We start from the raw sequence: 25,899 nt of genomic DNA on the forward strand, positions 1-25,899 counted from the left end.
TATCAGTATTACCATTAAAAATGCATTTTATGAAAAACTGCTTAAATTAAGTACTTTTAGTCATATATTTTGTCGATTTTTTGCGAGTATTCACAAAAACACGTTTTAAACACATTGAACAATTCGGATCATTGAAATTCAATCGGAAACAATGAGATCCGAAATATAAAAAAAATCAGAAATCCTTGATTTGAAATTTTTTTCTATATATATTAATGCAACTTTTCTTTTCTTTTTTTCTTTTTTCATTACTTTTTATTTGCTTTCCCCTGCCAGCTCAAAAGCCACCGAAACCAATCAATGTCACTTTTTCATTTTTTCAATAATTTCTTCTTTTTCTTTTTCATTTCCTTTTTCTTTGCTTTTGCTTTTTCTTTTTTATTGGGTTTCACACATGGGCAAAGACCCAAGCAAAGCGTTGTTAAAAAAAAAAAAAAAGTACTCCGACGGAGGCATTCAAGGTTTTGCGAAGTTTTTGCGGATTAAAAAAAGAAGAAGAAGGTTTTGCGAAACAATCATTTTACAACTAAAAATATTTACAAAAACTCACTTATATTCATATTAGGCCCCCACATACTACATCTTAAGTGTGTGTAAAACCTACCAAAAGATGTAAATATGTGTGTAAAGTATTTGTGGTTCAATAACTATTGTTTGCAGAGTTACAATAAGAGGAAACGATGCATGTGCTTGTACAACAAAAATAGGTATAATATATGAAAACTCATACTTCCTCTGTCTGTGTTTGTTAGTTCATTTTTGAAATTCATATCATTATTTAAACTATCAATTATCTTTCAATTTATGACGGGTTCAAGATTTTCAAAATTTTGTATAATAGAATAAATTGATATCTACCAAATAAAATCTATATTGCATATTATAGATTTGTATTGAAAGATGCGTACAATTTTTTAGTGTGTGTGGAATAGTGAAAGTGAACAAATAAACACAGACAGAGATAGTACATAAGTAATAACTATGCACGGAATTTTCTTTTTTTTAAATTCAATTACAACTATCAGTAAAATATTTTCTATACAAACTCGTAACAAAATCAAATTACCTTGATCAATTATACAACACATAAAAGGCGAGTCACTAACCTAGGCATCTTTAATTGCACGATCAAAATATTAATTAATTACTAAAAATTGGGAACGAACGTCTGTAAAAAAAATAATAACTATTTTGAAGTCTTGTATACAACTATTTTGATATATCACTAAAAACTTCATTGTACACAATATTTTTGTAACATCGTATGGCATCGCCTTGCTTGTAACCAATCAAGATCTTTAAGCCCGATGGAGGAGGTAACACGCGGAACTAACTACACGTTAATTGTCCATAAGAGAAGACTGGATTTGGAAGATAAAGGACCGCATTCTTCAAAGTTTGGCCTTTGCTCTTATTTAATAAAATGTCTTTGCAAATGCTAGATTCACTGGAAATTGTCATCTTTTCATCGTAAATGGAGAATGGTTTCTATAAGGCGATAAAATAGTGTGGATTGTCATCTTTCCAAAAAATTTTGTTTGGATTGGAATTTGAAAAGTTTTTTGAAAAATAGTAGGGGTAATAAGTGGAGAGAGATAGAGAGAGAAATGTTGAAAGTAGGAAGAATCTAGGGGGAATTTTTTGAAAAATTCTTTTTAAGTTGCAAAGAGAACAAAGCAGCATCTTGAATGATGTTACGGTTGTGTTTGGATGATAACTTTGGAAAATTTGAAAAGAATTTTTGGGGTAATGATGAAGAGAGAAAGTAAGGTAATAATTGGAGATAAGGGTAATGAGTGGAGAGATATAAAGAGAGAAATAAAATTAATGATTGGAGATAATGAGAGTAATTATTAGAGTATGGGTAATGAGTATTTTTTGAATTGAATTTTTTTTTTCAAGTTATAATTCAAATAAGGACGGAATGATGTTTCCCAGAAACATTACTGGTAAATTTAGAGAATGCAACAGTTCAGGAGGATTCATGTCTTGAACATTACTGTCATGATCGGTTTGGCACAATGTATCAACATTGTTATAACTCCTCATGTCCTCCAGAAGCATATAGCAAGATAGAATTGATATCATCAACATCATTATTTTTAGGTGTTTACACTAGTAATTAACTTAAGTAGCATCATTTTTTGTTTTATCTTTATTCAACTTTTCTTTTTGCGTTTGTTAGTTTTACGACAAACTTTTTTATGTGATATAGATTCGTTTGGACGAGATGAATAGGAAAAGTAAAAAATAATGACTTTTACACAAGTATTTTGGAAATATCCAAAGAAAAGCTGAAAAAGTCAGTTTTTGGACTTTATTTTTTTTGGATATTTTTCAAAATACTTGTATAAAAGTCATAATTTTTTACTTTTTCGGTTCCTCTTGTCAAGACGAATCTATATCACATAAAGGAAGAGCATAAAACTAACACATAAAAGTTTAGCGTAAAACTATCAAACGCGAAAAAAAATTGAATAAGGACAAAATTAAAAAATTATAATGCATAAATTAATCACTAATGTGAACGGAATGTTGCGCTCTTTTTAGTGTAACAAATCCTGATACTTCGAATGAAAATCATGATATGTAGCTTCAGTAATATGCGTAATCCTCTTTTTCCCCTTTCTAATGAAATAACTTTTTGGAATCTTTATCCAATCGGACTCTTGGCCTTCCCCAAAGGAGGTCACCACAATTGTTCCTAGAGCCAACCACAAATGCTCCTCGGACCGTACTCCAATTAATACTTGCTTCATTCGCTCCGATATAAGGAATAACGCTCTAAGCATAGGGCTTAATATGTCAGTTGAAGAATAATAATCCGGAAGATCGGGATCGTACCCACGGGAATAATTAATACGGCTTTGCTTGATTGTAGATATAAGCACGGGTTTTCGGCTTTTAAGCAGCCAACTTTGTTTTACGTTTGCGGTGAAAAGTAAAAAAGGCTAAATTAAAAAACGAATAAACTAGGATAAAAGCAGGTTAGATTTAGAAATTACTAACACCCACGACTCGAGTTGAACTACATTTTTCATCCAATTACACGGTTTAAGATACTCAATTAAGGTTTCAAAACCGGAAAATAAGATGGTTCGATTATCAAGCTAACTCTAGAATTTATTTAGCAAATGCCTCGTGCGACAGAGCTCCAAGCATCATGTGTGGTAAGTAAGCGATGCTCTTACCTACACATGATCAAGGAAGTTAACACCTTAGTAATTTGACAAATAAATCCGAACCTCACATCGATTTTCGAACCAAAGATTCAAACTTTATTGGTGAAAAATGCAATTTTTACTCGAGTCATGAGGTGCTAATCACCCCATAACCTAACATTGAAAAACTACTCACATATATCTATGAAGATAAAAGCAAGCAAAAATCTACTTAGCATAATTGAAATAACAACACTAGAAGAAAATTAGATTAAACGATATAACGGAGTGGCGGCTACAACTTTAATGAAGATGAAAGAAGCAAAAACTAATTAACTAAGGCAGAAAATTAAATTTTAAAGTACTGAAAATGAAGAACAATTCAAAAATCTAGATCTAGGTCTAAAAAAATGATGCAATCAAATCTATTCTACTTGTTTGTACAATGACATCACGGGCTTTTATACTACAAGGTACGCGCACGAAATATTCTCCAAGATGCTCCAAAGACGCCCTCCTAAAGCCCTCGGCATCGATGGAGAAAGGCTTCAGGCTGCCGCTAAAGGTCTCGGTATCAATGTAACATTAAACTTTCCATCGATGCCGAGATAGGTAGGGAATTGGTGTGGTAAAGGGCTCGGCATCAATGTAACTTGTTTTCTTCCATCGATGCCGAGGTGCTTAACTCCAGCAATTGGTCTTGCTCGTTGCTTTGCCTTGCCTTCGGGTCACTTTGAACCTTTGTGCTTGAATCCGATGATACGTTCTTTGTCATCTTTAAACCTTGAACGTCTTAACGCGCTTTGGCTTTCAAAACCCCTTCTTTGAACGATTTCCTACAAAACGAAACTAGAATACCGTACGAGCAAAAGCAATTAAAAACCACTAAATTAACGAAAGAAATAACTAAAACTAGGCAACTAGCGCACACTTAATTGTATTATCGGGTGCTTATCAATACTCTATTTTGGGATATTGCAAAATGTTACTCCCTCCGTTCTAATTCACTTGTCCTTTTTGGAGAAACGAGTTTTTATAAGTACAATGATGGAGAATTTAATTGGTATTGACTTTTCTAATTTGCACCGCCTTTATGCTTTACTCCACAAAGAAATGATGAAAGAGTAATGTTGCACAATTTTTTAATGTTGACTATTCAAAATGGACAGTCATTTGGAATGGATGGAGTAGTTCTCTTCTAAAAGTGGGAGTAGAAATTTGGGGATTTTTCAAAAGTATTCCTCATAAGTGAATATAAGTGTGGAAAGTAGGTACACAAATTAGCCATAAGGACGGTAAAATAGTTTTCATTTAGAAGAAGGACGCAAGCAAAATAGATTTTAGTGGATATCCAACAACTTTTTGAGTTTTTCGCCATAAGACAAAAACATGTTTAAGCACTTTCATAAGGTTTTAGGAGGCATTTTCATAGGGTACCCTACAATTTTAAATACTTTCATTGGACACATTTAGAAATGAAACTAGATAGATCTCCAGAGGCGAAGCTACTCAAGTAAAGCGAAAAGTGGCTTTAGCTAAAAGATAAAATGTCCGTGTCTCGGCAAGAGAATGGAAGCTTGCCGTCCGTTTGTATGAAGATAGAACTAGGATACCGTTTTCTTGATAGGTGCATGCACTGAATTTCATAATAGGCCTCCGGTTCTTTCTTTTCTTCCAAGGTTACTTTTTGTTTTTATATTTGATTATAAAATGTGATTGTGCTCGAGTTCAAAAAAAATAAATATGAGAAATTTTTTGCTAAGTCTCCCTAGAATATAAGGGCAACAGTGGAAATGATTGTTTAGCCCGGAGTGCCCCTATAAATTAAGCTACATAATGCCACTCCCTGTGACCGCTCTAAAAAACAGACTTGCGAATGCGATGTCGAATGCCATAAAGGTCTTAATGGAAACCTTGCCTACCACCGATTGGTTTTAGGAGAGATGGTGAAAAAACGGTCCAATAAGTGATATCAGAGCCAAAAAGTCATGGGTTCGAGTCGCGGGAGCGTCATCGTGAGGGAAGGATTGTTGGGACCGGAGTACCCGCATGAATTTCGTTACACAATGCTAGTCCCTGCGATCGCTCTAAAAACAGACTTGCGGGTACGATGTCGCATGCCATAAAAAACTTAATTAAAACCTTTCTAGAAAATTAGAAGCCAGTCCTGGTTTTTAGGCTCGGTTTGATCCCCACCCTGAATATTATTTACAAGCCTGCATAGGCTTGGATATGTTATCTCATGACTTTTTTGCTCTTTTTAATCTGCATCATCAACTCCATCTCGTCATTCCTCCTCCTCCTCTCTCTCTCTCCAGACAATAAAATGAAAGTCCAATGAGTTTGGGGACATGGATACGGGCTCGACGACCCGGTGGACGAGGAGGTAGGCGATGGAGGAGCAGAAGGCCATGTGCATCATGGTGTGGGAGATCAGGAAGGGCCAGTTGAACATCTTGCGGTCGAGGATGTACTTGTTGAACATGATCACGGTGAAGCTGAGGAAGATCCATATGGCCACGTACGTGTAGGACACCACGATCTTTCTCGATACACTCGTTTTCATCTATTTTGGCGGCGGCGGCCGGAAGACAGCCTGTGCAGATTCTCATTTTTTGGTCGCGAGCCCATGACGGTGATTCGGCGAAAGTGGTGCTGTCGTCGCCGTCGCTGAACGTACATGCAGAGAAAGCTAATGAGGACAGAGCGAACGAAGCTGCCGCGCGTGGACGCTGAGGCCGTGGTTCTTGTTGGAGCATGAACACATGAAGAAGACGTACGAGACAGAGGCCCACTGGTATTTCTCCGATCTAATTCCAAAACATTTTTGTTTTGCGATTCAGATTTCAGAACATAAATTTTTTGAGATCCAGAGACCAATTGGTGTTCAAATTTGTGGCCGGATTCAAAACATCGCGGGTCGTCGTTGGTTTTCTTGTATGAAATACGAAAAATTGGGTGAACTTTTGTGCAAATGGGGACAAAAAAAGCAGAGGGCTGTTTGGTTGCTCATTTCAATGCTTCATTTGGTTAGTCTTTTGTTTTAGGAATTTTCAATTGACTAATGACTTTCTTCTTAATTGATTGAGGAATTTAGAATCATTTTTTATGCAAACTATACAAGTAAAATGTATATGGGATTATGTGAGCGGTGTGTTGGGGTTATATGAACTTTTTATTTATTTATGAGAATTGTGTATTTTTCTATGAGAACTGTGTATTTTTCTATGAGAACTGTGTATTGTTCATGAGAACTGTGTATTTTTCTATGAGAAATGTTTATAAGAACTGTATATTTTCTATGAGAACTGTGTATTGTCCATGAGAACGGTGTATTTTTCTATGAGAATTGTTTATGAGAACTATGTATTGAACTATTTCACTTTGTTTTTTCTATGAGAATTGTGTATTTCTCTATGAGAACAATCTCTTCTCATAGCCAATTCACATAGAACTGACTATGAGAACTTTCAAGTCTCATAGTCAGTTCTCTATGAGAACAGTCACTTCTTATAGTCAATTCTCATAGAACTGGCTATGAGAAGTGATTGTTCTCATAGAACTGACTGATTGATGAGCTGAGTGATGTCGGAGTGAAGTTTTTGCCCACCGCCAATTCCCTTCACCATTTCTCTCTTTCTAGAATTTTGCAAAAAAATAAAAAGTTAATGAGAAGAAGAAGAAGACGATGACGGCATAGGGAAAGAGAGAGTAATGATGTTTGGGTCCAAAGAAAACAATCAAAGAAAAAAAATAATAGTTCACATAGGAAATAAATTGATTTAGAATTGAATTTTTAACTGCCAAGTCTCAGTTAATTTTATGAGAACTGCTCAATTCTCATAGAGAACTGGCTATGTGAACTGCCAATTCTCATAATCAGTTCTATGAGAACTATCAGTTTTCATAGTCAATTATATGAAAATTGACTATGAGAACTGGACTATGTGAACTGACTATATGAAATAGTTCTCATAGACAATTCTCATAGAAAATACACAATTCTCATAGAAAATACACAATTCTCATAGAAAAAATCATAGTTCGGGTAGAAAATATATAGTTCGGGTAGAAAAAATAGAAAATATACAGTTCTTATAGTAAAAAATACACAAAAATATAGTCAGTTCACATAACTCCAATACACACTGTTCACATATGCCACCACACAATTCACATGGCCCAACACAGACTAAAAATGCATAGTTCACCTAAATTCACCTAAATTTACATTACTCCAATACTAAAATTGTGTATTTTTCTATGAGAATTGTGTGTTATTCATGAGAATTGTCTATGAGAATTGAGTATTTTTCTATGAGAACTGTGTATTTTTCTATAAGAACTGTGTATTATCTATGAGAACTGTCTATTAGAACCATATATTTTCTATGAGAACTATATATATTTTATGAAAACTGTATATTTTAGTGTGTGGTAAGACTATGTGAACTGTGTATTTTTCAGTTCACATAGTCCAATTCTCATAGCCAGTTCATAAAACTAGTTCTCTATGAGAACAGTCACTTCTCATAGCCAGTTCTCATAGAAGTGACTATGAAAACTGACAGTTCTCATAGAACTGATTATGAGAATTGACAGTTCTCATAGCCAGTTCATATAACTAAGGGTATTTTTGTCCGAAACAGTTTTCATAGGGACAGTTCTCATAGAAATAGTTCTCATAGACAATTCTCATAGAAACAGTTCTCATAGAATTTTCTCATAGCAAATGGTATTTTTTTAATCTTTCATAATTTCATATTCAATATGGATCTTGTTTAGTAGATATCGTCGAGTAGGTTCTAAAAATATAATTTTTAAAAAAAATGAATATCTACAACGAAAGATATGACTTTTTGAAATTTAAACAATGTTTTAATGGTGCACCAGTGCTCATGGAGCATTGGATAATTTTTTTATACTAGATGCTCTGTAGTTCTGTGCGCTGATGCGCGTGAAGGGACAAGGTTGGAATAAAAAATACTCCGTACAAATAACTGTACAGGACTAAATGAAGACCGAGCCTAAGTTTTTGGGCCGGCCTAAAAATTCCCCAAACCTTTTCTATTTTCAATTGATTTAAGGAGAAATGATGGACAAACGGTCAAATAATGACGTAGGGACCAACAATAACAGCGGGATTAAAACTCTTCCAAAAAGTCTCCCAAGGGAGATGACGAGTGGACAGTCCAAGAAGAACAAGAAGACTACCTAGCAAGTCTTTCTGGGAAAATGACAGAGATGCCATTCCACCACCTTCATCGCCAACGAAACTATCCACAATAAAACATATATATGGCTACAGATTTACCCAAAGTTTGAAAAGAGCGGATTATAAGAAAGGAATTCGTGATGGAAATGTAAAATGGGGCTAAAATAGTGGCTGCCGAAGGAAACGGAAAACAGGGGAGAAATGAAGGGCTGCTCTGTTTTGCTTCTTTTCTTTCCTTCTACATAAAAATAACATTAGCCCAAATACAAAACATGAACATTGGTCCAATTACAACATATGAAGTTCAAGGTATTAATTTCAACAATATACAGCTTTACGTTGGAAGCTGTAAACCTAACCCATTGTAGATGAAAACACAGATGAATTAAACGAAATTTTGAAACATTGTTTTGTTATTTACAGTCTGAAAAGAGACAACATTATGACCAAATGTCCGTTTTCGACTTATTAGAATGGCTGAATGCAAAGTTAGAAAATGCAAGACAAAAAGAAAAAAAAGAAATACTGTGATCTTTATGGTTTATTGTAGTAGTGAATGGTCATTCTGTACAGGACAACGAGAAATGAAATAGAATTCCAGATTCACTCTCTCTTTCTCTCTCTCTCTCTCTCTCTCTTCCTTGAATCATGTACTGTATCAACTAAGGTTTTCTCTTTACTCTCCTCCATTTATCTTGATTGCTCGTTATAGACACTCCAATCTGGCTAAATAAGTTCACTAGGCCCCACTTTGGGTGAGCCCGATGACGAACCTAGTCACTCTTTGCAAGACGATATTTTTGATAGAACTTAGGTATGACGAGAATGATCCTAGGTGTTAAGAAGTGAACCCAGAACCTTAGAAATCTTCGTAGGATATTGAAAATAGAGAGAACAAGCAACCACGCCTTCATTCCCATGTCCGCTTCTCATTTTTTAGCTCATGCACGGTTGCGGTGGAAAGAAGTTGAGAACTGCTCTGGATCTTTACAAAGCCATGGCCTTGACTATGTTTGCACGGCGACGACATCATTCCAGCAAACACGTCTTCTTGTGCACATACCAGATATTCATCAGATTCAATAACGTTGCCTTTCTAGGCTTTTCCATGGCCAAAAATGGTTGTGCGACCATTCCAACTCGATCTACTATCCCATTTTGATATATTTCCTCACTCTCTGATACCCAAACCTCTCTTTTAAATGTGAGAGGTATTTATAGACTTCGGGGTAGGGAGGACTTTTGGTACAAAATTCCATATTTGAGAGCAATTTATGACTACCGGGGTATCATGATAGCGAGATTCATAACTCGAGGAAACAAAGAGTGAAAGCAAGTATACCAGTCCCTTGTCTCCCTAATGGCCTATTGTTGTTTCTATAAAATGAAGTTGTTAGGACCATATGCTACGGTCTATATGTGTTGGCAAATTCCACGATAAAACACATATTTATTTATATCACCATTTATCGAGTTGTATTTTATTTTTGTTTATAGAGTGTTTGTTTAGGAAGTAGAAGGAAATCAATATTGTGTAATTGAGAGTGAGTGTTTCGTATAGGTAGAAAAGGAAAGATTTATTCTCGGGAGGAAAGGTTTTGCTGCACATGGAAAAGATCATTCAGTAATTGCAAGGCTTGACTTAACCGACCAATCGGAATTTAATCTAAGCAATCTGTTTAAGGCACGAGATTTACATTGCCTAAAAGGTGTAATTTATTTGAGGACGTGTGGTCTCCTAAGACTACAAAGAGGAATAGAGCAGCCAAAATATATTGCCTTGGGTTTGAAAAAAAAAACCGATAGAAAGCGGCAGCAACATGTATGCGAGGGTTTAAACCTCGATCAACCAAGTGGTTAATTTCTTTATCTTTGAATCTTGGAGTTCCTCTTCAATTGTTCATGCTACAATGAAACTCCAAGAGGTAATCACAATTCTATTTAAACAATCTTAGAGTTGTTCTTCGGTAGATTTTCGAAGGTTTGTGGAAGGCTTGTAGATTTAAGGCAGCGGCAGTCAAGTACTGGGTGTGGTGAACGACCGATTCGGCAAGTAGGTCTTAGGGCGATTGTGAGGATTCAAATTGTAGGTAAGATTACTTGTAACTACACATTGAATATAGTGGTTTGATTCCAATTCCCGTGGTTTTTACCCGTTTGGGGTTTTCCACTTATATCTTGGCGTTTTCTGTTTATTGCTTTCATTCATACGATTGATTTATTTATCGATTGGTGGATTGATTAATAAAAATAGCAAATATTTATATACCTAATTAAGCAAGCTAGGATTTTTTAGAAGTCTTAAATGACATTGGATTGATTTGAAGGAGAGGAAAAGGCAAAGCGAAATATACTCACTCCGTTCTTAATTGTTAGTCCATTATTCTATTTTGGGCTATTGCAAAATATACTTTTTTCGAAAGTGGAAGTAGAAATTTGATGATTTTTCAAAAGTATTCCTCATATAATTAAGTGAATATAAGTGTTGCTAAGTAAGAAGAACAAGAAGACTACCTAGTCTTTCAGGGAAGATGGAAAAAGACAGAGATGCCATTCCACCACCTTCGTGGCCAACTAAACCATCCACAGTAAAACATCTGGCTACAGATTGATCTAAATTTCAATATAGATGAGCTATTCCATCAAAACGTTTAAGTTTGAAAAGAGCAGATTATAAAGTGAAATGTACGTAAAGGAAATATATGATTTTTTTTCCTTTTCCAATCGATAACGATTATTATTATTGATTACTGCAACGTAGAAACATCTAAGAGAGCTTCTCTATGCCCATCATCAGAAAGCAAGTATACATTCCTTCCAGAATTATCATCGCAAAATACAGCAACAATTTCTTTCTAACAAAGTCACTTAAAATTACATCCGACAGGATCGTCAAATTATAGTTATTGGGTACTCCATTTAACATCAACCGCTGGAGATAATCCTCACAGAAAGCAAAACATTTCTCCATCAACCTTTCCATATCCATATAGCCGTTAGCATCAGAACCATAGTGCAGATATTCCAACATATTTTGACAATTTCATTGAACGAAGAATCAAATATTTGGTTCTGTGTTCACTTTGTGTCTAACACTATGAGTTTGTCATGGGTCTTATTTATTTATTTCTTTTGATTATCAAAACTTTACCCTGAAGGGTTACAGAGGAAAGGAAACATATCTAGCTAAAATTGAAAACATACAAGAAGAGCTTCTGACGCCACTGCATGAGCAAGCCCAGTTGCATCCCTATTGATCCAAGCACAACTGATCCCTTCCTCCTGACAGAGCTGCCTGATGTCCCAAACCACTGCCATTACTTCCCCAGGGGGAACAAGCTCAGAAACACTCAATTTGATGGCCGTTTGGTTGTCTGATTCAACGTGAACGCCACAAAGACCCATCATGGCCGTTTGGTTGTCTGATTCAACATGAACGCCACAAAGACCCATCGCTGTGACCATCCCACAAGCAAGACGGACAGCTAATAGTTCCCCGTGAAGCGTTGAAGCAATCTCTGCACCAGTGGCGTAGCCAAGAATATATATCAGTGGAGGCATTATATAAACAAAATCTCTAACGATAGCCAACTCCCGACGACATCCCACCGACCCATGACTTGATGGTTGTTGGTGATGCGGCGTAATTTTTCGTGTTGGTTGTTACATCATGTTACAAAGGAGAGTTTTTAAGTTTTGGAGTACTATTTTGTTCACTCCTGCACCTAAACACTAGGTGAACATGTGCATATTACTCATTAATCATACTGTGTGAAAATTACTCACTCTTCAATAAATTCACCGAATCTTTGCTTTGATATGATTGTAGACATTGATTTTGTGGATCTTATTTGTGTAACAATTCAAACAAGTCATTCATATTTTAACAAGTATTTAATCTAATAACATGTGCTTGCTTTAAATATTTGGTTAACTCAAACTACCAATTTCAAAAAAAAAAAAAAAAAAAAAAAGGTGCAATGGGGGCGGATGCCCCCAGTGGGAATAGAGTGGCTCCGCCACTGCTCTGCACTAACCACCCTGCCATCCTCTATCAACCCTCTTCTATCAGAAGCGCACTTCTCATCTCTACCATCCCTCTTAATAGCCACATCACAATTAATCTTGAAACCACCATGATCCGGAGCCCTCCAGTGGGAAGAAACGTCCACAGCTGTTGGGTTGTCCGCGTGGATTATTAACGGGATCCGAAGATCCGAGAATTCACGAACAGCCTCATGGGCTCTCCACATAGTCATCTCAGGATCTACAGGATTACTATTGAAAACGAAGTCATTTCTCGACTTCCAAATCTGCCACCCAATCATCGCTACTCTCCCCAAGAAGCCCATCAACTGGTCTCCCTTTAAAGCTTCTACTACCTGTGAGGTCGATCTAAGCACTGAAACAGGGTGTCATGGGTCTTATTCAGTACGTCAAATTGAACTTTTAAACTTCAGGTTTTACAACAGTTATTTCCCTAAACTGCATATGTACAAATTAAACGAGTATATTTGCTAAGGGTGGATGATTAGAGACGTATCAACGATTAAGAGATATAATTACCATATATGCCTAGCAACCGAAATCATTCACATCTATCTTATTGGCTAGTCCAAGATAGGTTAATTATAGAACACATTTTGTTGTACATAGGTAACACAGAGTTTTGAATCTGTACATATACAATATACAGCCCACGTTGGAAGTGTAAACCTCACTTATCGTAGATGAAAGCACAAATGAATAAGGGAAATTTGTTTTGTTATTTACAGTCTAAAGAGAGACAGCATCCACTACCAAATGTTCCTTTTCGATGTAGGAGGCAACCAGTGTAATTAGACTCCAGCAACTTCAACTCAAATCACCACTGTGGAGCAGATTATTCAGTGGCGGCTCCAGGAATTTTTCCAAGGGTGTTCAGAAATTGCACTATACTATCTCGAGAAACCACAACTATATATATAAACAAAAAGTCATACATAACATCTAAAATGCGACCCAAAAATAGCAAAGTATATATAAGCTATTACAATTGTCCTCCACGAGTTTTCATATTTTGAAATCGTTGCATGATATCCTCATTATCAACGGTATCAAATACATCACTCTCTATATAAGTAATTAAGCAATCATTCATCCATTCATCTCCCATTCGATTGCGCATATTGCTCTTTATGTACTTCATTGCTGAAAAACTTCTTTCAATTGTTGCAGTGGCGACAGGAAGAGTCAACACCAATCTCACAAGCAAATAGACCAATCTATATATGACATGCTTATCTGTCTCCACCAATTTTACAGCAAGATCATCAATCCCTTTAAGCTCTGAAAAATTTTCATCGGATTTAACATCAACAATGTAATTTTGAAGTTGAATATCCAATGCCATTAGGTCCACCTTAGAAAAATCACACGGATAAAGTTCCGCAAGACGAATCAACTTTTTCCTATCAAAAGTAGAAAATGAATTTCTAGGATGTAAGCAACTCATACAAAGTAGCAATTCCGTATTCGCCTCTGTGAAACGATTGTTTAGCTCCATAAGTTGCAAATCTATGATTGTATGAAACAACTCATTTCGATAATGATGGGAAATTGTAATTTGTGGGGCTTTCCGTTGTGGTCGATCACTAGATACAAACATTTCACTCATGTTTGGGAAAGGAATATTATGGTTGCTGCAAAACGAAGACACTTCAGCCAATAAGGAATCCCAACCATCATCTCTCATCATTTGCAATCTTTGCTTAGACATTTCAACAAGTGCCATAGCATTTACGATATCTTGTGTCTTCTTTTGCAATGCTATTGACAACTCATTTGTGATTCCCTTGACATTTTTGACCAAGTGTAAGCCAAAGGCAAATTCGAAAGATAGCATTGATTTCTTAATAGAACGAGCTTGAGCTTTGTGATCTGTTGATGGGTCATCCACTGCAATCATACCAAGTACCTCAATTGCGGACTTAAACATCACAATCAAGTTAAGAAGTGTGTTATAATAAGTACCCCAGCGTGCATCACCAGCGCGTTTAAGAGTAGTCACTTGATTGAGACCTCTTCCACTTTTAAGATCACCATTATCTAATGCTTTTTGGAGGTTAGCAACTTGTGCATTTTGAAGAGCATCATGTCTTTTGCAAGAGCCTCCAACAACAGTCACTATATTAGCAACTACTAAGAAAAAATCAGCAACATCTTCATGCTTCTTAGCAACAGCAACAAGAGTCAACTGAAGTTGATGAGTAAAGCAATGGACATAAAATGCAGATTCATTCTCCCTTAAAATTAAAGCTTTGAGACCATTGAACTCACCTCGCATATTACTTGCTCCGTCATACCCTTGCCCACGTACTCTTGATAAACTCAATCCATGTCGAGCAAATAAAGATTCAATTGCCTCTTTGAGTGATAAAGAAGTTGTACTGGAAACGTGTGCAATTGCAATGAATCGCTCTATAACAATGCCCTTCATGTTAACATAGCGCAAAACAAGGGCCATTTGTTCTTTGTTGGAGATGTCATGAGACTCATCAACTAAAATTGAAAAAAATGCTTCGCCCATTTCCTTGATGATAGCATTACTAGTCTCACACGCCGCCGCATTCACTACATCCTTTTGGATATCATGGTGGGTTAGTTTGTGATTTTTTGGAGTATTCTCCAACACAACTTTATTGATATCCTCATTATGATTGGCCAAAAATTGCAGAAGCTCAAGAAAATTCCCTCTATCACTCGAATCTTCGGATTCATCGTGACCACGAAAAGCTTGACCTCGTCGCAAAAGGAATCTTGCGACAACAACAGTTGCATATAAGCGAGTTCGATAGTCACGTTTTTCTTGAGTTGAGTGCTTTTCAAAAACACTTTGAATATGTTGGGGTTGCTTCATGAGATCTTCACAACACTTCACAGCTCGATTATGAGTACTATTAATGCCTCCTACATGCTCTCGCAACTTTTCTTTCCTATTCCAAAGTCTAAACCCCTCTACAACAAAAGCATTGTCTCCCTTGTGATTACCGCCATCAAGACCAAAAAGGTAACAACATAGACAAAATGCTGCATCCTTCTCTATACTGTATTCTAACCATTTTTGTACTCTTCGAACCAAGCAGGATTAAAACGACGCAACAATCCACTAATATCTCTTTGCGGAAAATTGTGTTGAATAGATTGACATGGGCCCTTTTGGAGATATGCTCTTCTTATATCATCTCTATCTTTAGGATGATATGACAAGATTTTTTGTCATAACCCAGGATCCGAGGGGAGATTATTCAAGTCAACACGGCTTCTTTTCAAAGAGTTTTGAGGGTTGCTATCATTAAAAGATTCAATAGGAGTTGACTCTTGCATCGTTCTTGGCTTCTTTATAAGAAATTTGTCCATGATTTCAACTAACCAAACAATATTTAAAAAGTGTCAGTATATATTACATAATAAATCCGTTCACTACCCTACCAATGTTGTAACCAATAAACAAATATGTAATCATCAATGTTAAATATTCTAATGGACCTAATCGGCTAATCCACTTCCTGATTTCCACCTTTTCAAATTAGCTTATAAAATAATAATCAATCTTTCACCAAATTTGATAAAGTGTACTTAGTAACTTATACAAACTTAGTAATCTATAATCTAATTGCACAAAACAATTGCAAAGATATTAGGAGAGATAGCGGTGGTCTTACTTTTTAGGGCAAAACTCGATGAATGTCAGAATGTGGAGAGACAAAGAAACACCCAATATTCAATCTTTATCCATATTCTTGAAGGTTGAAACTCAAAACCCTGAACAATTGGAAGAAAAATCAATTAAACCCAAATATAAATCAGAAATATACAACTTAGGGTTTACCTAATGCCCAAATCCAAAACCTATGAGTAATTCTGTAATTGAGGGAGAGAGATGAAAGAGAGAGAGAGAGAGAGAGAGAGAGAGAGAGAGGAATCACAACCTGTGTGATTGTGTGTACCGAAGTTCAAACAGAGAGCCAGAGAGGTAGGAAGTCGGAACAAGAGCCAGAGGAAGGTCTGACTTCTGCGTGTGTTTTTTTCTTCTATTTGTTCATTAATTTTTTTATTTCCTTTTTTCATTTTATTATTGCTGAAATTGGGTTAGTGGGCTGAAATTTGGGCTTTCAATTTCAAGTGGATTAATTTGTGGGCTATTTTTGGGGTGGGTGTTCAATAATATTTGGGTTGGGTGTTCAAACAATTTGATTGGGTGTTCATTGACAATTAGATTGGGTGTTCAAAGTAAGGCTAGTCCAAAATTTTTACATGTATTCTAAGCAAAAAAAAAAATTTTGGGTGGTCAGTTGACCATGGTTTCATGTGAGTGGAGCCGCCTCTGAGATTATTGCTGGTGTAAGTAAAACAAAAAACAACATTTCCGCTCAAAATGCCAGAGGAATGAAGATGCATTGTGATCCATATGCACAGAGTATCTTGAATTTAATCATTTAACAGAGCATTAATCAAGATGTCCATATATACAAAGAATTTGTAGAGCAAAAATTAATTCATCTTGATGGATGGAAAAATCAAACTATGTTCAGGTCAAATATTTACGAGAAAATGTCCCCAAAAAAGTCGGAAAATAATGTTGGTACTAAAGACTTTATAGAGCCAAAAATAACCTTGACGGATAGAAAAATCATAACCAACTTCATTCTAGTAAAAAATTTACGAGAAACTGTAAACATAAAAAGAAGAAAATTCTAGGAAGTTGTATTATACTTTCCATGGTTTTGAAGAGTTAGAGCATCTCCACTCATCATTTTTTCCCCCGAACCCTTTTTTTTTCTTTCCAGATAAAAACCTACAATATCCACCTCCTATTAAAGTACCCTTTACCCTACCCATTTTCGGTTTCACCGTTTTGCAAGCGAGCCCAAACTCTTTTCCTTTTTTGAACAAGCTAATACAGTCATTATTTATTCACTATTTTTCCTATTAAACAAGCCCTTAACATTTTTAACAAGGAATTATGAGACATTTATTCACTGGCATCTGGTTCTATCGATATTGGTTGTGGTTCCCCATTGTTATTGGAGATTGGTTTGTGATCACCATTGAGATTTATTGGTAAATGATTTATGGCCAAATTTGCTGGTTTGATGCACACCTTCGTATGCCAAAATATGTTATCGTGAAAATCTAATTTTAGCCATGTTTTAGAACTGTATCATTATACATGCTTTACTACTCACTGAGCTCGTCAGCTGACGGATTTATTCCAACTTCTTTTTCAGGCAAGTTGGGGAATTAGGCAAGGACTCTGGCGGTACCTTGGGGTGTTCTGTTGTTTGACCTCCTTAGGGTGTCTCATCATAATTTAGTATTTTATTTATCGCTTCCGCAATTGAAATATTTTGTCAGATGTTTGGATCTTTTTGAGATTGTTTGGTTCATGGGATGTTTGTGCCCCATGCTTATGATTGGGATTTATTTAATAACAAAAAATATTTATTGATCGACGACTTATTTTATTTTAGGCTGCGTGTTCCATGAGTTGACCTTGTGGTTCTCGGCCGGTCACTTCTCATTTTGGGGTGTGACACATAACAAGCTTGAATTTCTTCACCCACTTCATGGATTTGTAGAAAACACAGTAGTTTGAACCCTTCAAAGCCTCCGATGAAATCTAATTTGGAATTGGGAAAAAATATTTCAGTCAAGGCAAAGAGTAGTGGCCTTTTGGAGCTTGTTTAGAGACATATTCCCGGGTTCCGGTGGCGCCAATGTGGCGATCATCAATAGAGGAGCATCGGTATCACTTTAGGGGCAGCACCACGGGCAGGTTCCCCGGTTCCAGCGGTAGTTTTCATGTTGTTTCCTATTGGGTGGTGATTTTGATTTGGGGGGTTTTATTAGGTTTTTGTTGGTATTTGGCCAACGTTTGGGTCTCCAATAGCTTTAGAAATTAAGTTTCTTTAATTTTCAATTGCCCATGTGCATCTTTGTAATTAATTTTCGGATTCAAAGATTAATAAAATTCTTTTACTTAGAAATTATTTTTTCATTGGAAATGCACCAACCCACATTACAACTATATTTGACATCGAGATAAGCATGTTAGATACTTCTTCCTCTTAAATCCACATTACATGGACTCTTCCAAATATATAAAGAAAATCTTATCTAAAATTATTCACAATATATATGGATGACACTTAATTGTACCTCGGTCCTTGTGACAGCATAAAACGTACGTACGTATCGTGTTTCACGGTTGTAACTGCATACCACTACCACTTTCCTCCATTGTCGCGCATTCCTAATGAAAGCAGAATGAAAAAACAGAGGAAGAGAGAATATACTATAAGCATCAGTTCAGCATTTTGTTTTCAAAGATAAGAGTTCGGCCAACGAACCCTAACGTGGTTGAGAAAGAAAGCCCACACAAGTTAAAATTCACAACACCTCTAGCTCATTGATACCTTTTTGTTAGATGTTGCTTCTGCGAAGATCTCTCTTGAACTCCAGTCAAAAATTCTATATTTACGATTCGTCAACTTTGGGAATACAACCTGTAAAAAATCATTTTGTATTGAAGAATGAAATTGTTGAAAGATGGCATATTTTGGATGACGTTTTGTGCACTTAATACAACATATTAAGGAAATATACAACAAAAAGGTACTTGTGGCACTGCATGGGAATGGGAAAAAAAAAAATTGCTTCACTCTAGAAAAATACGCAAATGAGTTTTTGTTCTGAATGGAATTGGGAAGGATGATGAGGAACCGGCCTCTAGCCTAGTTTTGAATCTTTTGATACGCTCTTCCATTTCTCTTGAAATGATTTTTCATTTTTTTCTTTCCAGTGGGACAGAAGAAAGCAAGCTGCCCATGGCAATATGTATGCTAGTCGAAGTAGCAAATTAATGAAGCAGCGGGCTGAGCTGAAACAACGGTGACGTTGGATTGGAAGGGATTGAATTGTTATAAGTGAAGTCTTGTAGGGTATTTTTCTCGGACAATTTTCTCGGCAGTTGTTTCTGAATTCATATATTTCAGAAGTATGAAGCATCTATATGGTTTCATGGTTTTCTAAGACGTTTTAGTTATTCAACCTTGCTACTAACACAGACAATCTGTGCATAGATTGTGCACAGATTGTGTTGTGGGGCATATTTTATCGGTCACACATAAATGATTCAAACCGTTCATTATGTTTAAAAGATTTTTTCAAAGGCCGCTGCAAAAAAATCAGCTCAATCCGATACCTATAAGTACTTGATTTAATTGTCTAATTTTTCATTCAGGTTTTTGGATTATGAAAAGTTAGACAATTAGATCAAGTTCTTATAGGTATCGGATGGAGCCGATTTTTGCAAAGGGCCTTTGAAAAATTGTTTTAAACATAATGAACGGTTTGGATTATTTATGTGGGACCCGTAATGGGTCCCACAACATTTATAGATCCCACAACACAATATGTGCACAGATTTGTTGTGTCCATAGACTTTCCGTTAGTTTTTTTTTTTTTTCCCTTTTTGTCATTCATTAAATCTAATCTACTCTATCCTAAGGGACTTAGAGATGGAGAGGGGGAGGGGAGCTTACGGAAATTGAACTCTGCCCATATGCATAGGAGTATAAGGGAGGCACCAACTGCACTCCCTACACCTGTTCCTCTTAGTATTTTGGTTTTTTTTCCCCTTACTTTGTCCATATTCAAATTTTTTTCCATGTTTGTTAATGTTATGTCAAACTTTTATGGATTATTATTGATTCATCTCGACGACGAGATGAATCGGAAAAGTAATTTTTTAACCAAATATTTTTGTGAAAATATCCAAGATAAAACCCCAAAAGTTGGACTTTTTGGTATTTTTGAGTTTTATCTTGGATATTTTAAATAAAAATTGGGAAAAAAATCATACTCCCTCCGTCCCTTTTTAAGTGTCTAGCTTCGTGACTCCAACTTATTACTAATACATCATCATTACACCTTTCACATTAATTTTTACATCCACTTTTTCTATTTGCCCTCTATAAAGACATCATCATTATATTTTTATTTATTAACTTTTCAAAATATATAGAATCAACTTTTAGGGACAGAAAAAAAAATGTACCAACTTTTACTTTCTAACTTTACAAAATAGACACTTATTAAAGGACAGACCAAAATCAAATACTAGAATCTAATTTACTTTCTAACTTTACAAAATGGACACTTATTAAGGGACAAACCAAAATGGACACTTATTAAGGGACAACCCCAAATGAAATACTAGAATCTAATTTACTTTCTAACTTTACATAATGGACACTTATTAAGGGACAGTCCAAAATGAAATACTGAAATCTAAAAAAGAAAAATTTGACACAAAACTAACAAAGATAAAAAAGAGTTGAATAAAGACAAAATTTAAAAGCCCAAAGAGCTTCCAAAAAAGCTAAAGAGAACAACACGTACTTGATAACAAAGTTAGGTACTTTTCATGTAACGACCCTGATTTTCGGTAAATAAAAATTTCGTTAAATACTTGAATTTTATTTTTAATTATTTGGATTACTTTTAAAATTTCTTTTTAATTTCTATAATCCGTCATAATTAGATTTAAGCCCTTTAAAATTATATTTCTTGACTAGTTATTTCCAACCTTATTCAATATTATTATCCTTCTACCCATTGGATAATAAATGTTAGGAGAACTTTTATCCCTTGAACAAACCTAGACTTGTAGCCCTAAATCTAGATTTTTTCACCAAAGTCAATTCCTAGATTTTTGCAAGTACACATATATGATTATATATAGATAGATGTACCTTACTAGATTTTCTAGGTACACAAATAACCTTATATATAAGTACATGTACCTAATAAAGTTATTTTCCTAGATTTGCTAAGTACACCTATATATTTATATATAGGTATATGTACCTCAAAGCTATTATTATATTTCTAAGGAATCCTAGACCATACTCATAATCTTTACCCAATATTGGGTAATAAATGTTAGGAAATTTTTTACCCCATGGATAATAGAAAATCTAGACTTGCCATTGACCTCCAAAGATATTGTCCTAAGATTTTTAGGTACACATATATGTTTATATATAGATATAGGTACTTCTTAGCCTATTTGTTTATTCTAAGGGAATCTTGACTATATCTTCCTTAGTTGACACTTGAAAGCCTTACTAGATCTCATAGTACTTAAATATACTTATATATGCATAGTTATATATAGGTACCTTGTACTAGTGGAAGATGGAGAGCTATGGGAAAGATTTGAAGAGTATTTGGATATGATTTTCTTACATCCTTACAAACAAATCTTTGAACCATCCTTTCCTTCTCCATCAAATCTTTCAAAAATCTACCCAAAATACAAAATCTAGTCTTCCATTGATGGTTACTTGTACACTACTTTTCAACCTACCCACCAAGCCATGCTTTGACATGACAAAAGGGAGAAAAAAATCAAAGATAGGAGAGAGAGAGAGAGAGAGAGAGATTCGGGTGAGAGGGAGAGGGAGAGGGAGAGAACCCTTGGCCTATAAATAGCAAGCTCACTTCAAGCTATTCTCACACCTTCACACTTTGCTCTCACTCCTCTCTAGTATTTCTAAGTTTTTTTAGTTCCAAAGTTCAAGTTTCTTTAAGTTTCTTGAAGTTCTTGAGAGCTACCACCAAACCACCTCTAAAACCACCCCTAGATCTTTAAAGTAGTCTAGTTTTAGTACCAAAGTTGTTTCTAGGAAGAGAAAATCTATCTCTCTTCCTTTCGAAGCACTTCGGAGCCATTACGTCACCGATTCGCAAAACTGACAATTGATTCTCAAAACCGACCAACCGCCAAGAAGTAAGGTAGAATCTCTAGTCCACTAATTTAATTTGACGTATAGCGTAGAACTGTATGTTGAAAAGTAGAATGTCCTTAGTTCAAAGTGTAACTATCCTTAACCGTTTTCTCTAAGTAGATAAGGTTATCTATCGTTTGTAATGGTTGGAATGCATGATTGTCAACAAAGTTTATCCTTGCTAATGGAAGTATGAGCATGTTGAATAAACGACTTTTACTCTAATAAACATGTGTTGTTTTGAACTTCTCACAAAGTAAGAAAGAACGGATTTTGAAATATAAGAATTTAACGCTTGATTAGAAGTATTCGTATTTTGATCTTTATGATGGTTATGAGCATGTATGCATAAATTGTTTGTATTACTTGTTGTGTAATAAAGCATAAATGATTTTCACTCCAAAGGCGTCCGTACATGTGGCGTTATGCTTTAAGTAGTAATTGAGCATGATTAATAATATTGAGTGAGATGATCTTGTTAGTTTAGTTCCAAGATTACAATGAATGATTTATGATTACGTATGTGACAAATCCTGCCGCGAAGTCTTTGCATGAAAACGAGACACAGATATCAAGAATGTTAGAAACAAAACACCTAGGGTGTGGATAATAAAGAAATGTGTTTTGAAACTGCAATATGGCCGAACTTGGTAGCTCATTGTGTGTATAGAAACTTGTGATGAGGCCGGACTTGGTAGCCCATCGTGTGGATTGTGAAAACCGCAACGTGGCCGGACTTGGTAGCCCATTGTGTGAATGAAAACTCGTAATGTGGCCGGACTTGGTAGCCCATTGCGTGGATTGTGAAAACCACAATGTGACCGGACTTGGTAGTCTATTGTGAAGATTGCCAATGCGGCCGGATGTTGTAGCCTCATTGGTAATATGGCTTGGTTATCCGTAGAGAGGAACCAATGCAGATTTTGTGTGCCAATGGGAACCCTGCGCGGCGGAATCATTGTGAGGATACTTGGGAGACCGGCGCGGTAGAACCGAGGTTGGATGTGTTAAAAATATATTTTGAAAATGATTATTTGGTTTATGAAATGTGAAAAATGGAGACACAGATTACGAGATGTCGCGTAGGAGAAACTCAGAAATCTTGGACACCAACGTCAGTTTGGATAATGAATGCAGATGTGTCATTGTTAACTGTTTTGTCGAAATATATGAATTATGTGGAAATCATTGAATATATGATCTATTGTTTGCAAGTTAAGGGTTAGTGAGTACGGGTTATTCTATTGAGCTTTTGTAGCTCACGGTGTTACCATTTGGTGACCCTGACATATTATATTGGTGGCGACGCTGGTATAATGTGTCAGATCTTATAGATGAACATGGTGAACTTTACACCTTGGAAGTTTTTGGAGCTGAAGAGCTGGCTAGAATAGAGGAGCAGGCGGAGCTGTAGTTAGGAACTCTAGTTTCCCTCCCTTTTGTAATGAAAGTACTCTTATGGAGGTTGAGATGTAATAACGAGTCAGACTCTATTTTTAAGTTTTCAATAAAATTGTCTATTTAACGTACCCAAAATTCGGGACGTTACGGTTCAAACAGTAATAATTAATTGAATTGGAATGGAATCTTGAAAATTCCACTTGCTTATATACGTGGAAATGATATCAAAACACTCTACTTTTAGCCTTTCGATCATGCTCCCTTGTGAGAGGCAAAAGATGGACTGTGAGGAGCTAAAGCGAAAATGCTGGGGACACGCTTCTCTACCACTCCCCAAATTACACTTCTCTCTTACAAATAGTGAACTCCACACATCTGTGGGCTCCACTGTTTGTGAGAGATAAGTGTTTGGTGAGTGGCCAAGAGACGTGTCTGTAGCATTATCGTAAAGGCGCTAAAGTTGAAGCACGAATATTTACTTATTTTACTTCTCTGATAGCAAATTTTCCAACTCCAATTTTCTATTGCTTCTGGAAGTGAATACGCGGATACATCTGCCTAAGTATCTACTTTATGAACGCACCCAAGAGGCCACGATCTACTAATTAAAAAAGGTAGTAAGAAAATAAGTACCTGGATGTTGAAGCATAGTCGGTCTTCGGATTTAAAGGCGCAAATACCTTTAAGGTTATACAAATCTAGAAGCCTCAATAGGCTTAGTTCAGGGAACATGATGATATCCTTATTGGTGGCTTCTGGTGTTTGTTCTTCCCTTTTCTCCAAGACTACGATCACTTCCATCTTCGGACAGTGGCAAACTGTGAGGGCTTCTATGTTTCGTAATAGTGGTTGCATGTTTGACGGAACCACATTCATTAGTTTCTTACAATACCGGACTTCCAAGGATCTCAGTCGACAAAAGGACTGAGTTGGAAGTAAGTTCTTGTCCCATATCTCTGTTAGGTTTGACACGTCATAAATGCATAAAGACTCCAAAGTAGGGAATGCAACCTGCAACGCTCATAGCACAAGTTATTTTCTAAAACATTTGACTACTCCAAGGTCGGTAATATCAAACAACGTTAACCAAAAGAAAAAGAAAATTTAAACCCGGCACCCAGAATATTAGAATGAGTGGCCTCCAAAAGTAAGCTTCAAGTTAACAAATCATGCATGGTTGCATGTGGCTGTGGCTTGACACTGATTTAATTCATCAGATGTCCATGTGATATGAAAGTTAAGCAAACTTGCATACCAACGGTAAACACACAAATGCACAGAGAATAAAATCAGACATTGTTTAGAAATGGACATGAAAGATTTTTTTAGGATTTCGGAACATTACCTATTTCTTTACAGGGAACAACATCGAAAACATCTTCCTAGCAATTCGAACAACCCGGGCCAAAAAAGTGGAGGTTATTGGGCCACCAACCACCAAACGTTGGTCGTGGTCACCATTAATATATTAGCAACCGAACATTCGGCAGTTGGGTCATGAAATATTGAAATGAACATGGATTCGGGTTTCGAGACAGCGCAAAGGTGAGTATCTGATGTTAATTTGTTTTTATTCTTCTGTGGGTACAGGCAAAAGGGAGGTGGGTGGATGCTGAGAAATTTAGATATACTTTAGGTACTGAGAAATTACTGATTTCTCTCTTCATATCTTTATGTATGTATGTACATTAAATCAAGGTATTGTTACAAGAATACCCTTAGCATAGATATTGAACAGAATAACATACAAAAACAAAAGCAGGCACAATCGCGTATTAAGGAATGTCTTCTTGGTTGGGAATCTGAATACGCTACAATTACAATATCGGAAAGCAAATTGCTATATAACTACTTTTTTAAGCTGAAATTGCAAACGATTGGTATACCCAATTTTTAGGCTTAGAATCGACTCCAGATCAAGTTAGGCAAATATAAACGTTCGAGATTATTCAAAGAAAATACACTCAGAATAAGATTCATACCCAAATAGAAAAAGTATAGTGACATTGTATTTTTTACTCCATAAACGAGTGAGGTAGTTAATTTCCACACAGTTGTATATGTGGAACCCATTACATTTTGTCTATGGAGTAAAACATGTGGTGTCAAAATGCGGTGTTAGTAGCATTGCCCACTCAAATAACAAGTGGTAATTTTTAGTTTAAATTTGGTAAAAAAAATTAGGGTGGTAGTTTCATTAAATACCATCAACACATCCACATACCAATATTCGCATTCGATAAAACTCTTATTAAAAAAATTTAATTGAAGTGTAATATTCCTAATC

At 35.8% G+C, this 25,899-nt stretch overlaps 1 protein-coding gene across 44 annotated transcripts in view; it reads right to left on the reverse strand.

Moving 5' to 3' along the window:
- Positions 1-25,899, reverse strand: part of LOC131326035 (uncharacterized) — a 138,746-nt gene that overhangs the window by 25,618 nt on the left and 87,229 nt on the right. The window lies entirely within an intron of this gene.

Source organism: Rhododendron vialii, chromosome 5a, assembly GCF_030253575.1.
Source record: "Rhododendron vialii isolate Sample 1 chromosome 5a, ASM3025357v1".
NCBI classification, from domain to species: Eukaryota; Viridiplantae; Streptophyta; class Magnoliopsida; order Ericales; family Ericaceae; genus Rhododendron; species Rhododendron vialii.